The sequence below is a fragment of the Crinia signifera genome, chromosome 4 (assembly GCF_055691185.1).
Source record: "Crinia signifera chromosome 4, ASM5569118v1, whole genome shotgun sequence".
Lineage (NCBI taxonomy): Eukaryota > Metazoa > Chordata > Amphibia > Anura > Myobatrachidae > Crinia > Crinia signifera.
The window spans coordinates 179,286,493-179,302,219 of NC_139220.1; positions in this window are offsets into that span (position 1 = coordinate 179,286,493).

Consider the following 15,727-nt stretch of genomic DNA (forward strand, 5'->3'; position numbering starts at 1 on the left):
GATCACCTTATACACGGTGTCTCACCCATTCTACACACCCTACAGCGTCCCCATTCACTCCCTGTTTTTCCCCCCTTCCTTCACACACACACGGCTTCCCACACACACATTGGGTCTTTCTCCTGACCCGCTAGTTGTATCTTCCCCCCTTCACTTATTTTCCCCAGCCTTTTACACACAGACAGACACAGTACATTTCCATTATACAGCGCTCAGCTGTTTGCACATAGTTGCTCACCCAGCCTTGCCATATTACTGGACAAGGTCTGCGCACACTGGACGGATACATTCCGTTCAGCACCTTGGTTACACGCATTGCGTGTTCCCATCCAGATTCTCCCTTTAGCACCATGCACACGCTTTGCGTGTCCCTTTCCAGACACTCTTGTCAGCACCATGTACACACGCATTGCGTGTGTGCATCCAGACACTTTACAGCCTTCCCGTTAACGGCATCTCACAGCCGCGCATACCGCGCAGACAGCCCAGGGACCGTTCATGCTTCCCATATTAGCCAGCAGCACGCAGAGCTCCCCCCGGGAGCCGACTGACAGGTAATTGCACACAGTGATCTGGCGCTTCTTGCCGTTCACTGACTCGACTGACAGCAGCCGCCCGCCGTAGTACTACATGGACACAGTCCACATACGGGAAACGGCCGCAGCACACGCATACTACAGTTCCCCGCTCAAAGCCGGTCTGTGGTCATCCCGCTCCCTCATTCCCCTCACTTAAGGTGTACATGGTGGTAGATTGTTCACATGCCTGTACTTTCATAGACACCAGGGTCACTATGCACTTACCATGGTGGCTGATCTCCTCTATGTTTATTTACTTTGTCACTATGGTTACCAGGTACACGGTGATGGACACACGCCCCCGGTGAGTCAGAATCTGTCGGTGCAGCAGCGCCGATGATGTCATCAGTTCCTCGCCGGGTGCCAGCACGGTGGTGGTGTACAGAGTGATTTGACAGTTTTTCTACTATAAATGTGAGTAATGTTTGTACACTTATTATGTCTTGATAAAGGGCTACCCGCCCGAAACGTTGGCTTTGCACTATACCAGTGTCTTCACGTTTTTTGCATTGACTGCCGCCGTGCAGTTCTGAAATAATTCTTAGAGTGACTTCTGCTTGTTCGTACTATACTTCTCCTTGGGAGATAGAAGCGCACCTAAGCAGCTGAATTTTGACAGCCTGAGTGCCGGACCCCTTGCTTGCATATATATATATATATATATATATATATATACACATATAAAATGTACAACCTCCCAGGATTGTCCAGCTCCAATGCTCCAATTCCTTCTGCAGCTTCTTATTCCAGTGGACCCTTTTCTACTTCATAGTCTTTCTCAGTAGGTGGAATACCTTCATAGTGCCATTTTGCAGCTACCTGTAATCAACAGCCGCACTAGTACTACTTTCCAGTTTCCTAATATAAGCAACAACACTCAGCAAGAGGACCATCTCCAATGGCTTATTAATAGCAGCTGGAGTGAGGTCACACATATATACTTACAGTTAGTGGCAACCAGATGGATTAACAGAGCACCTGGTCACATTATTTAAGCAGTGTATAACCCAGCACGGCTCTCACAGTTAATTGAGTCAATAACACAGATTGAGAACATCATCTACCACCTTCATACCTTTATCAAGTATGTCGTCCATTAGAATCATTGGAGGACTCTCCAACACATCTACACTGGGTACTTTTTTGTGATTTTTAGCAGTCAGAGGGCAAATAAGCTGGGTCAGCTTGCCAGCCACTTGTTGCACACTTATACTGTACTAATGTGATGCCAAGTAATTAGCAGTACACTAATATTATTGCAGCCTGATGTACCTAAGTTATCATGGACATTCGCATTGTGCATGCAGGGCTGCAATAAGCGAATAAATATCCGTATGCATAGAAGTCACAGAGTACTCACAGTTTGATTGACAGACAGCAAGCACTTTCTGGGTGTGTTTGTAAATGTAAAATGTAGGTGTGCCAAGGTGTTTTTTGGCTAGTCACTTACATCAGTGATGACCACTTCCAGCCTAGTTTTTGAGCAGATTAATGGAAGCCTTGGACTGGCAACTTTGATTGTTTGAAAAAGGATCTGCTAATGGATTGCTAGTTGTGATGCATTTGCAATTCTGCAAGGGGTGCTTTTACTCGCAGCCCACTGCAAATTCTTTAGTTAGCGATCCATGCAGAATTAGGCCCAATATCCAGGATAAGCTATTACATAAATTGTTTATCTCAATTAATCTACAAACTTTATACTTTTCAGATCATTAGATGATAAGCCAGTATACTTTAACAGAGCAGCCACCCTGCTTTCTCTATTATTAAGTTCAAAGACAAATAGATATAATGTTCTACACAATAGATATAATAAATGTGTTGTATTATTGATAACAAATTGTAATAAATTGATAACATATATTATGTCTACATAAAGTCAATGTAATAAATAAATAGCACAATTATAAACTAATTTTGAATTTTAACAACATTCATATTAAAACTATACGTAAATTGTTATTTGAGCAATTGGACGGCTCAGCAGGTTGGCACTTGAAAACCCTTTCATTTCTAGGATGAGCGATCAAATATGACCTGTGTTGTGTTTGTCCTAATGACATTAACATTTAAAAAGCTTCCCAGTGACCTCTGTGACACTATCTGTGGGTTTTACTTTTATTCCCAGCCAACAGGTATTCTCATCATAGACGCTGAGTTCATAGTTATTAGTTTCAGTAGCCAAACAGGGCATTGTAAAGCTGCAGAATGGAGATCTTCATTGTTTTCTCTGTTGAGTCTATCACAATTCTTTGAACTATTTTACTTTAATACTTACTCTATGCTCCCTTTATGTGCACTGGCTTTAGACCAAAGGTTCTTAGCCCTTTTCAGCAAAGAGTCTGAGCACAAGCTTTATGACCCATACTTTACATCAGCAATGGATTTCTTTTTTTTTTTTTATGTTTTCTTTAAAATAAATAAATATATATATATATGTATATATATAACAAAAAGATATGACCTCTGTAGTGCGCTATTTTAAATGTTATTAAGCTGCACCTCCGATAAGACTCTCCTGTTAGTGAGAGACTAAAGATTGACAAAGCGAACAAAGGAAATATCGGAGTGCGCTCTATTAAGTATCACCTAGCTCCAAACAATTAATATGAATAAGGAAAAACAAATGTTATTAATAAATCATGAAAGTTCTGTTGATCTTCAAAATAAGGATGCAGACTTTGTTCAAAGGACATAGCTCTTAATTAAAAACCAACCATATATATATATATATATATATATATATATATATATATATATATATATATATATATATATATATATATATATATATATATATATATATATATATTTATATATATATATACATATATATATTTTCTTTGGTCTGGCACTCCCAATGACGCTGGATACTTGCTCCGGTGCCCTCACAAGTAATAGGGATACAAAGAACAATGGTGCGGCACTCGGAAATAATACGCTGTGAAGACAAACTGCTGTGCAACGTTTCAGTCTTTATAACTGTTTTCAAGCTAAACAAGTGTGGGACAGAACAAACATTTAAATACCTGTAATCTCACCGCTCTCACCGGGGGGGATGCCAGCGTCAGAACAGGAACGCCTCTCAGGCACGCAGCACGCTGCAGATGCCGTGAATTCCCAGTGGTGCCCCTGTATTACACCATACCCAAGATTCATAAAAATGCGGAGAGGCCCCCAGGGCGCCCCATCATAGCGGCTAGAGGCTCTCTCTTTCAGCCTGTCGCTACTCTGTTGGACACGTTACTACAGCCATGGATTGTGAAAGAACCCAGCTTCCTAAGAGATACTGGACAATTCCTTTCAAAACTTAAGGACATTGCTCTCATCCCAGACAACTGCTGGCTAATTGGGATCGACGTAGTCAGTTTATATACCTCGATCCCGCACCAGTTCGGCCTAGAAGCCGTCAAAAAATATGTTGTGTCAAGAAAAGCGTTTCCCGAAGAGCAGATTGCAGTCATCATCAAATTGTTAAAGTTGATTCTTTATAACAATTTTTTCATCTATGATGGAAATTTTTATTTGCAGGCACGGGGCTGTGCTATGGGATCTAGCGCAGCTCCGTGCTATGCAAATATAGTGATGTATGTTGTTGAAGAGCAGTTATTTTACAGTAATTTCACCATGGTAGATAACACAATTTCGTTTAGTCTATATATCGATGATTTATTCATCGTATGGAGGAACTCCAAAACCATGTTTGAAAAAATCATACAGGATTACCATGCCATGGGAGGGCCTATTGAGTTTACATATGTCATGGACCAAAACTCCCTGAACTTTCTGGATGTCAAAGTGGGCATCCAGGAAAGTAAAATAACCACTACTGTATTCACCAAGCCCACTGATCGAAATCTTTTATTATAGGCATCAAGTTGCCATCCGAAGTCCCTCATTAGGGGCTTACCCTTCTCCCAAATGGTCCGCATTATGCGGATCAATAGTGATAGAGAAGTAGCCACCACACAGATTGATGCATTAAGTGATAAATTATTGACAAGGGGCTATCCACTGGCAGTGTTGAATGCAGCCAAAACCAAAGCTCTCAAGCTTGAGCGTAATTCTTTATTAACTACCTCCCCCAGTAAACAAAAAGATGAAACCATACTCCCCTGGGTGAACCGCTATAATACCGCATCTCCAGATGTTCAAAAAAATAGCAAAAAAACATTGGACCCTGATTGCTTCAGATACCTCCACAGGCCTAGCCAACACTCGACTCATGCCATGTTATTCGCGGGGGAAAAATTTACGTTCTTGCTTGGTTAAAACCGATATAGCCAACCTTAAAACAGAACATATATCTAGAACTTTTTTGCCTACAGCAAAATTAGGGTGCAGCAGATGTGGATGTGTAACCTGCCAATTTCTATTGGCAGGAGACTCATTCCAACACCCAGATACAGGATATACATATAAAATACGACATCGACTCAATTGCGAGTCCACCTTCACTGTATACCAGGTCATTTGTCCCTGTGGCCTGGTATACATAGGAAAAACTGAAAATAAATTCAAAATTCGTATGACTGCACACAGATCAGCCATACGAAATGCTATTGCATCTGGCCAAAGCGAGCAACCAGTTGCTCGCCATTTTGTGGAGGCACATCATCCACTAAATAGTCTGCGTTACCGCATGATTGATACCATACCACCCTCTATTAGAGGGGGCAACAGAGGGCTAAAATTAATCCAGTGTGAAAATCGCTGGATAGCCCGCCTTGATGTCATTCAACCCAGGGGGCTCAATAAATATATTTCATACAACTGTTTTCAGTAATGTATCTACGTTTTATATCATTGCATAATGATCCCCCAGAATGTTTATCAGTGTGTTCATCAATGTGTAATTTCCTTCTTGAGGCTTGTGATCTGTATTAGTATATACATGCATGGTGTCATTGTTTTTAAATTTGCTTTCTAGATCTCCCAGCAGATGGCGTCACTGTTGCTAAGCAACAGAGACGCGTCTACCGAGGAAGCGGACTCGCTGACGGCATGTCGTCATCGGCAGCGTGCTGCGTGCCTGAGAGGCGTTCCTGTTCTGACGCTGCCCCCTTCCCCCCGGTGAGAGCGGCGAGATTACAGGTATTTAAATGTTTGTTCTGTCCCGCACTTGTTTAGCTTGAAAACAGTTATAAAGACTGAAACGTTGCACAGCAGTTTGACTTCACAGCGTATTATTTCCGAGTGCCGCACCATTGTTCTTTATATATATATATATATATATATATATATATATATATATATATTTATTGCAATTTTAAACTAACTAACACTAACACAGTATTAAAATACTAACTTTCCCCAGTGGCTAAATTAGATTTTTCCACAGTAAAATGGCAAAATCTTTCCAAAGGAGATACAGGATTCATGTAAACAGGCAGCTTCCCTTGGCCTTTGCTCCTCATGTGCTAAAATTAAAAGCACAATTAGCAAATTTCTATGCTGCATTTTGATTGGATGTGGCTGTATTCAGGGGCGGATCCAGAAGAAAATAACAGGAGGGGCATCATGAAAAGGGATGAGAAGGTTTGAGGGGTTAGTGGTGCCAGGGTGCATGCTGTTTAAGAGAGTGAAGTGAGAGAAGCAGAGCAGAGAGAGAGAGAGAAGGACAGCAGATAGAGTGGTGAGCTGAGAGAGGAGAGCGGACAGAAAGACTGCAGAGAGAGAGAGGAGAGCAGAGAAAACAACAGTGGAGAGAAAAGGACAGCAGTGAGTGAGAGAGGATAGCAGAGAGAGAGAAGGACAGCGGAGAGAGAGGACAGTGGAGAGAGAGACAAGGACAGCAGAGAGAGAAGGCCAACAGAGAGAGAGAAGGACAGCAGAGAGAATGAGAGAGAGAGAGAGGACAGCAAGAGATTGGGCCAGATGCACTAAGCTTCAAAAGTGATAAAATGGAGAGTGATAAACAGTCAGCCAATCAAGTCCTACCTGCCATGTCACAGACTGTGTTTGAAAAATGTCAGGCAGGAGCTGATTGGTTGGTGGTTTTTCACTCTCCATTTTTTCACTTTTGAAGCTCAGTGCATCTGGCCCAGAGAGAGGAGGACAGCAGAGAGTGAGCGAGAGGGAGAGGACAGCAGAGAGAGAGAGAGGACAGCAGAGAGTAGAGAGAGAGAGAAGGCCAGCAGAAAAGAGACAGTGGAGAGAGGACAGCAGAGTGAGGGACAGTGGAGAGAGGGACAGTGGAGAGATGGACAGTGGAGAGAGCAGAGAGAGAGAGAGAGAGGACAGTGGTGAGAGAAAGAAATGGGAGAAAGGAATGCAAATATAGAGAGAGGGAGAGTGAAGAGCGAAAAGAGAGGAGATAGAGAGGGAGCGAAAGAGAAAAGTGGGGGAGAGGAAGAGAAGGATTCTTCTCCTTCCTCCTAGGTGATATATCTTCTCCTTCCTCCTAGGTGATCGTGTCCGGGTGCCAGAGTTTTCCAGGACCGTGGTTCATCATGGCCTGAAGGTGAGAGGGTGTGGTGCCAGGTAAGTGGTCAGTATACACCTGCACGGCAGCTTGCACCACACCGCCCCACCTCCACTTCTCTTACAGACACACACCTGTCTCAACCCTCTCCTCTTTCTACAGGAACCCAAATGGATTCTATATGGAGAAGAGGACAGGCCATCGGTGAACCCATAGGTAATGTATAAGTTAATGATTGTAGTGTGTAATAACGTTTTACTGTTTGGTATGTGCCTGTGTTTTATTTAACTATTTGTAGTGTTGTGGAACTACAAGTCCCAGTGGGCCCTTTAATACCTTGCTGGCTGGTTGGGCCCGGTGCTGGTTTACAGAATATGGGGGACCCCTAGTCATTTTGTCCCCCATATTTTGGAAACCAGGACCGGCCTTTGAGCCTGGTGCTGGTTTAAGAAATCGGGGGAACCCCATCATTTTTGTCCCCTCAGTTTCTAAAACCAGGACCGAGTCTTTGAGCCCGGGGCTGGTTCTAGCCATGGGGGGGACCGCACGCCGTTTTATTTTTTTAATAATTTATTTTCACACTGGATAGCATTGCATGGATCAGTGTGATCCGTGCAATGCTGCCATTCCATACGACAAGGTTGACAGGTCATTAGGTCGACACAAGCATTAGGTCGAGATGGTCTAGGTCGACAGTCAAAAGGTCACATGGGGTTTTTCACTGTTTTTTTGAGCAAACATGTGCCGACAGGCAGTATTTTATGCCCTGCCATCCACTAGGGCATGGTGGGAGAATAAAATAGTGTGCCCGAAGCATGGCGAGCACAGCGAGCCATGCAAGGGGACGTGGTGCACCTAATACTGTGTCAATTTGGGTAAAAAACTGTGAAAATCCCCATTTCGACCTTTTGACTGTCCACCTAGACCATATCGACCTAATGCTTATGTCCACCTAATGACCTGTCGACCTTGTCCCATGTCGACCTAGACCACTGTCAACCTTGGAGTATGTCAACCCAGTGGTGTCGACTTAATGACTGTCAACCATCTTGCAAGCTCCAGTACAATAAGATGCTAGGTAGTGCCCTTTACTAATGTCAGCTCCTGGAGCACCTGCTGCAGGTGCATCACCCTCATGATGCCCCTGTGTCTAAATGCATATGTTCTGTGCAGAATTTTTCTTAAGTGCAGATGCTTTTTCTGGATTAAACAAGTTGATCTAATTGTAAGCAAATTTAAATATTTAATAAAAATTGATCTATTTTTGCCACTTATAACTAGTTCAGCATGCATTGCTAATCAGGGAATTCACATTCCGTTCAATTTTCAAATGACTGCACGTGCGTAGCATTTGCATTGAGCATGTGTGGTGGAAATGAGCAAATAAATATCTGGGTGCATAAAAGTTGATGAATATCTGAAGTTTGATTGACGGTAAGACAGCGTTTAGGGGGACAAACATGGGTTTTCTGAGTGTGTTTGTGAAACGCAGGCGTGCCTAAGCCAAGCATTTTTCGGGTAGTCTCTTACATCAATGCTGTCCGCTTCCAGCCTGATTCTTGAGCAGATTAGTGGAAGTCTTAGGCAGGTATTCAATGCCCTAATTCGTCCTGTGCAGCGAATCCTGTTTTGGATTCGCTGCACAATCGCCAGGTTCCGGAGGGCTGGTGCATTCGCTGCCAGCTATCCCTCACCCCCTATTCAACGCCTCAGGGGCTCGCTGCCCCTGGTGGTGAATTTAACCCCCCTGGCGAATGCCGCAGGGAGCTGGGGGACGGTGGCAGGCAGGGAGATGGAAGCCTCCCTGCCTGCGCCGGACACTGTGGGGGTGAAGGAGGGCTGTCAGGGACAAAGGGAGAGCCCCCCGAGAGCTGGCAGGGGACTGGGATAGTAGCCGCTGCACTCACCCGATCCTGCATATGTAATGATCGGGACAAGAGTGCAGTGAATATATGAATATTAATGAGCGGCTCCCGCCTCCCGGCCCCCTGCTGGCGAATGTGTAAAAAAAAAAAATTAAAAAAGAAAAGAAAATTAAATATATATTCATGTGTTTCAAGCACATGAATAAAAATAGCATGCCCCTTCACAAAAAAAAATCTGATTTTTTTGACACCCTAAAAAAAAAAAAAAAACCTTTATTTTAAAAGATCACATTCCAGTTCACCTAAAAAAGATGACAAATGCAAAACAGTGAAACATGGCGAAATTCACCGGAGAAAGCAGTTCTCCATTTGAGCATTGAATACACTCTCGGCGAATTTGACAAAAAACCCCATTGAAAACCACCGGCGAATTGCGGCGAATCGACAGATATTCGCTGTTCATTTTCAGTGAATTGAATAGGGCAAATTGTTTTTTATGAGAGAAAATTTACCCCGGTGAATTGCCAGATTCGCTGTAAAATACAGTGAATCTGAGGCATTGAATACTGGCCTTAGACTGGAGCAGGTGGAAAAAACTGTCCGATGGTTCGGATTTTGCAAATGGGTCTACGAATACATTGCCATTTGTGATGCATTTGCCATTTTGCAAGAAACTTTTTTTTTCTCTCTCTGAGTAGGGGCTTTTTGATCGCAGTCCACTTCGTTTTCTCTCATTAGCAATTTATGCTGAATTACTGTAGGCCCTACTTACCATATTCATATGCATGAAGGGGCAACTATGTATAGTTGTGGGAAAGGGCTTCGGTGCTTTGAGAACCTATCATCTTTCCTGCTAGCCACAATAACAAATTACTTTTACATTTTATGTCATTTATTTTATTGGATGTCTGCAAATAGACAGTGGCCAAGGACAGCATGTTCTCTTGTCTTCTGCTGATGTAGACAAGATTGCCAAACATACTAAACAAAAATAGTAAACAAAAGAGATAATACCTGTGTGAGCAGCGTAACATCGACGTTGTTTTCATCACCGGTGGCATTGAAACCAAAATGTTTTGAAAGATCCTTCAAATACTAAAATAGATCTGACACCTGGCCTATTCAAAACACCTACAAAGAAATTGTGCTAGGTTCAATTAATGTGACGTGATTGGATGACAAATTATGTGATTATGTAACCTGCTCAAACAGCCACTGCTCTGCTCTGGAAGTCACAGATAACATCAGACTAATTAATGAAGTGTGGGGGATGTGTATGCAAAGACACACTATTTTCTGTCTCAACATCATCCTGAATATTTAGCTCAATAGTGTTTAAAAATAAGCGCTGTGCCCTAGAATTTGGTTTTACAAATGTAGTTTTTACCATGTAGTATTGTAGCTAGGCTAATGTGGCTGCACTTCTATGTGATTGTGTATGTTTGGTAGGACTCAATGCAACACTTGCTAACATCAAACTGTAAAACAGGGCTTATCTGTTGCTCCGGTCCCTCCCACACTCATCCATCAAACTTCTAGCTCCTTTGCTTTATCCTGAATTTCAAAGGTTTCCCCCTTTGTTTTCACATTAAGGTTTAAGCAAGCAGTTGCTTTCAGGGAGTTCCACTAATTCCATGCAGGGATTTAGAAAACTAATCCTACTATTTTTTACTTACTCTAAGAACACTCTACATTCCCATGTTTTACAAAATGACATTGTGTCTCCAACTCATACAAAGACGATGTGGCTTCTATAGATTGCACTGTGTAGTTTTAGAGAGAAAGAAAATAGGCACTTGGTGAGTTCAATTTAAGACTGTAATAATGGTCTGTACGTACTTGTGTTATTAACCTAACAGTCATTTGTGCCCTAAGCAATGATACATCTATTCCTTCAAATGAGTAAAAAAACTACAACATGAGTGCCTCCTGAAGGGTTATTCTAGGTCAGGCCCAGGCAGATGCATCTGTGGGGGAAACCCTACAGATGTCTATTAAACAGGAATGTTGCACCTTACCTGTGACTGTCTCAATCCCAATATTGTTTTAGACATGCATGCACGCCTTGCAAAAAAGGTTGGATTTATCAACACTGTATAGCTGCTAACGATAGGAAGAAAGCTTCTGAAGCCTAATGTTAGTGTTTCTTAAGGGTTTATGGTGACTGCAAAAACAACTGCTTAGGAAGCTAGATTCCGCACAGAAATTCTGCCATGCTGTTCTTTGAATGCAGTTACATGAGTTAAAATGCTCTGACAATGTTTTCTTTGTCTTGACTCCAGTTTAAGCTGTTGAATTAAGGTAGAAAAATGAGAGGTCGCTTTGGATGAAAAGCCTTGTGCAAACTGTTGTCCGTAGTTTAAATATGATCAGTGACTGCAGTTTGCTCTTCATGAAAAACACCAAGGACATGAAAGCCAATAACACCTAACTGCTAAATGGCTGCTTTCCACTTTGTGGTACATCCTCAATCACGTCACACTTACTTGAGTATTAATGTCACCTTTTGTCTCACTGCAGAATAACAAATCCAATCCTGAGAATTTTGATTTGTCCTGTGTGGCAATTACAAACATTACTAGTTTACAGATTTGCAATCTTCATTTGTAATACTCCTTTAACTCTTTGGTGAGGGACTAGAGTCATTTTAGCTGCATGTAGCCTATTTTCTAACAAATCATTGAATTGTATAGTTTTTATTTTATTACACAGGATACTGTATGTACAGTTAGAAGTCTATGTACTGTATGACAATTATTGGCAAGTTACACTGTACTGCAGGTTTCAGTGGCAAAGGCTGGATTTATAGAGGGGGTTTCCAAATGCAGACCACAATCTCTCACTCTGCAGAACATTGGAGCAAGTGCAGAAGTCTGGAGTAGCATTAGTAGAACCTAGTAGGGATCCTGGGCACTAATGTAAACATTGGTCCACACACGGCAAAGTTTGCAGAAGAAGCTGCTACCACTTGGCATCTGCAGCAGCTCCACTCTGTCCATTAAACTTAATTAGATAACCCAGAAGCCCTTTTAATCATTTTATATACCATTGCCATTGGTGTCATAATTTGAACCAGAACCCTCCTCTGCCTATGGGTTTTGTGCTTTTGATGTTTGCAATTTTTTCCAATGTTTTTTATTGGGCCATCAAATTTGCCCGATAAAAACTTCAAAATCTGTCTGTTTTCCTCTGTCACAGCTGGAAAACTGGGCTGTTTTCGGGGGAATTTGCTGCACCTGCCTAAGGCATGGTCGGCTTTTCGTGGCTAATTAGATAGCCCTGGGTGAGCCTACTAACTGCAATTAGCTATCACTGGTAAGAGTACAGGGTTGCCTACCTGACCCTCTCCTTCAGGGAGAAAATCCTCTGTTCCTGGACTTCCCTGGCAATGTATGATTGCCATCACCTGTGGGGGGCTAGTTAATTGATAAGAAAGGTGATGGCAATCATACATTACCAGGGAAGTCCGGGAACAGAGCATTTTCTCCCTGAAGGAGAGGGTCAGGTAGGCAACCCTGTAATAGTGTATATTGAAACACTGAAGAAGACTGGTTATCATCACTCTGTAAAGTTCTATCTTGGTGCCAGATGTACTAAACTTCAAAAAGTGATATAGTAGGGAGTGATAAACCACCAGCCAATCTGTAGAGCAATTATGTAACGGCTGTCATGCCTAACAGCCCTTGGAGCCAAAAATGTGCAGCAGCCACTGTATCTCACGATTTGCACCAGCATTCTCAGCATGCTCTACTCAAACATACATGTTCTTGGTAACACAGCAATATTGTATTGAGTTTGTCATAGTTTTATGTACAGCACATCAATGCTTTACAGCACCCTTAGGCAACATGGAACCATAAACCTTGTCTGGACAGACATTCTAGACTTGTAATTTCATGGACATTGAAAATGCTGGACTTTTTGTTTCTAGAAATGTGGTATAAGTACAGTCTAACAACTTTTCCTTTGCAACATAATAATCAATTTTTTTGTAGTTTCCATTAAATTCCTATGCTTATTACATGTTTAAAATGCACCATTTAAAATACAAATTAAACTGAACTTAGGGTTTCTGAGTTGAATCGAGTCCCAGTTGTAATCACTTTGGGGTTCTGAGAGGAAACGAGTCTTGGTTCGGATTTTTTGTTTGTAGGGAACTTGGATTTAAAAATCCAAACGCAGGTTTTGGATTGCATACAGGTCCGAATGACATGAGGTTTTTTTTAAATGTTTTTACTGATTTTAAAAGAACAAAATAATTGAACAAAAAACAGAAATCAAAACACTTAAATTCTGGTTTTGTCAAAACAAGAAAATGAATGCTAATAACGCATTGTTTGCACAGGTTTGAATTTGTCCCTATCCCCGATGGTGGGGTTGTGCTTATGCGCAAAACCCCAGAACAAATGCTTTTGGCGATTTTTTTCATTCGCCAGGGTGTTCGCAAAATGATTGGCAGCCATGGGGCAGTCGCTGGGGTCTTTCCAGCATTTCACAGACGTGCCCAAAAAAATGATGGGCGTGCCTATAGAAACAAAACACGAGGTCCACGCACATCTCTAATTTGCCCCCCAAAAAAGCTAATTAATAATTAGACCCTTATGACACAAACATGTAATTACTGTATATGTTTGTGTTATAGGTGTTGAATTATTAATTAGCGGTTTTTCTGGCAGTTTTAAAATGCAGAATGAATGAACGGCAAAACCTGACATGTTGGGATGCAAAATTTACATCTTCTAGCTCAATGCATCAAGTTTTGTCTTTAGAGAAATGCTTAGAGTCATCAATTTTGCTAAATCCCTACTTGATAAATATGTCTTTGTCTGAAGAACAAACACATGAGAACATGCTTCATAACGTCTAAGCAAAATAAATTATCCTACCGTACATCTTATCTGTTTTTGATATTTCTTTCCAAACCACCATAAAAATCTTCAGGTTTAGACTTGTGCCCCGGAAGAAACAGAACGCTCATCAGTACTAAGAATATTTGGGCAGATGTGCTATCTTGTGAATTGCTAAGTATGTCAACAGCCAAGAGAAATAGTTATTTTAGAAATGAATATGTTATGTAAATTGGTAGTAAAAAAAAATAACTCTTCATCACTTCTAATTTATGTCACAAAATCTGATTTTTGCTGATTATTTAATTTTGTGACAAGCATATTGAAATAGTTACATGTTACTTGAGATGCAACAGATCTTACCTTGTATTGCGTATCTAGGGAGGAGTGCTCTCCTATCAGGTCAAAGTTCATGCTCATAGATTCCTTAAGGAATTGAAACACCATGTGGTACAACAACATCATGTCATTTGCTAGCAGTGTTTTAGTAACTGGTACGAAAATGCTTACAGTCAAAATCAACTACTTAAATATATCAACAGCTGCGCATTCACCCAGTATATTCTATAAAAAATGTAGCATACACTATGGTTTTGTCAGTACCTGTAAGAAAAGATCTCATTCTGTTTTAGCTATGCACATAATGGGAAAGGGGGGGGGGTGTTCATTGTAAGTCAGACCCAATGTGGAATTAAGGAAGTATTGTGAGAGGATGTAGCCTGTATGCAGTCTCCATCCAGGAACCCTCCACACTAGCTAGTCAAGGAGCAAATTCTGGTTGTGTCTGCGTTTTATGCACTCTGGTAAAATGGTGTGTCAGCCATTTTCCTGGTGATTTGTGCATCCCTATCACCTTGGGACTCCAGAAAGGTAAATGTTAAAGAACATAGGTGCAGGAAGTGTGGTGTGGCCAGTGTAGATGTATATCCTGCACCCATTATAGTTTTCACTGTGTGGAATACAGATTAACTATTTTATGCTACTGTCAGATTCCATTAAACTCATGCAATGGTCCATGCATCTTAAAAAAGAAAGCTAATTTTCTCACAGATTTTACACCAGCCGCCGCAACCATGATTATTAGTATGGGAAAACCAGCCGCCGCAACCATGATTATTAGTATGGGAACTTTCACTAATCCCATGCCAGGTGCAAATGATTTGTCAGAAACAGGTTTTCCTTCCCTATATGCAGGAATCAGAAACACACAAGCTTTAGATACAGAAGTAGCCACACTCATCCTGGCTGTAAAGCGGCTGCTAGTTGCAATTTGGCGCAGAAAGTAACACCTACGACTTGGCGCACCATCCTGCACAGGGCTGCCAGCTAATGTATTTTCATTGAGTTGCATGTGTGACTTTGATGCACTCGTGCAGCAGTGAGTGCACATGTTTTGCCACACGTCACACCTGTGACATGGCGGACGTTGGATGTGGCTAGCTATAGCTGTATGTGCCCATGACACAAGTCCAGGTAGTTCTGTGCATTCACATTGTCATCACCATGATACACCCAATTTCATGGAAAGACAGATCTGGCCTATTTTTTGTCTAACTATAAAATGGACATATACAAAAATACATAAATTCTTATTTGCACATGTGCTTTATGCAACATTTTTTTATAGTTACACCACTGTCCCAATGCATTCAATTATCATCAGTCCTACATAATAATGTACAGTTACATATAGAATTAAGAAAACACAAAACATAAAATATAGATTGTAAGCTCCTTTGGGGTAGGGACTGATGTGAATGTTGAAATATTATCTGTAAAGCGCTGTGGAATATGTATGCGCTATATAAGAAACTGTTAATAAATAAATAAGGTCCTTTAACTATGTAAATAATGCCGGCCATTTCCTGTAAGATAAAACACCACAGACAGACATTGCCTTACATTGTCACATAATTGGTTAACCTGTCCTATAGTGAGTATAACCACTGTCTCTTCTAAACACCATATATCATCTCTGGCATGCTGAAAGATTTCTTATGCTTGACATAGCCA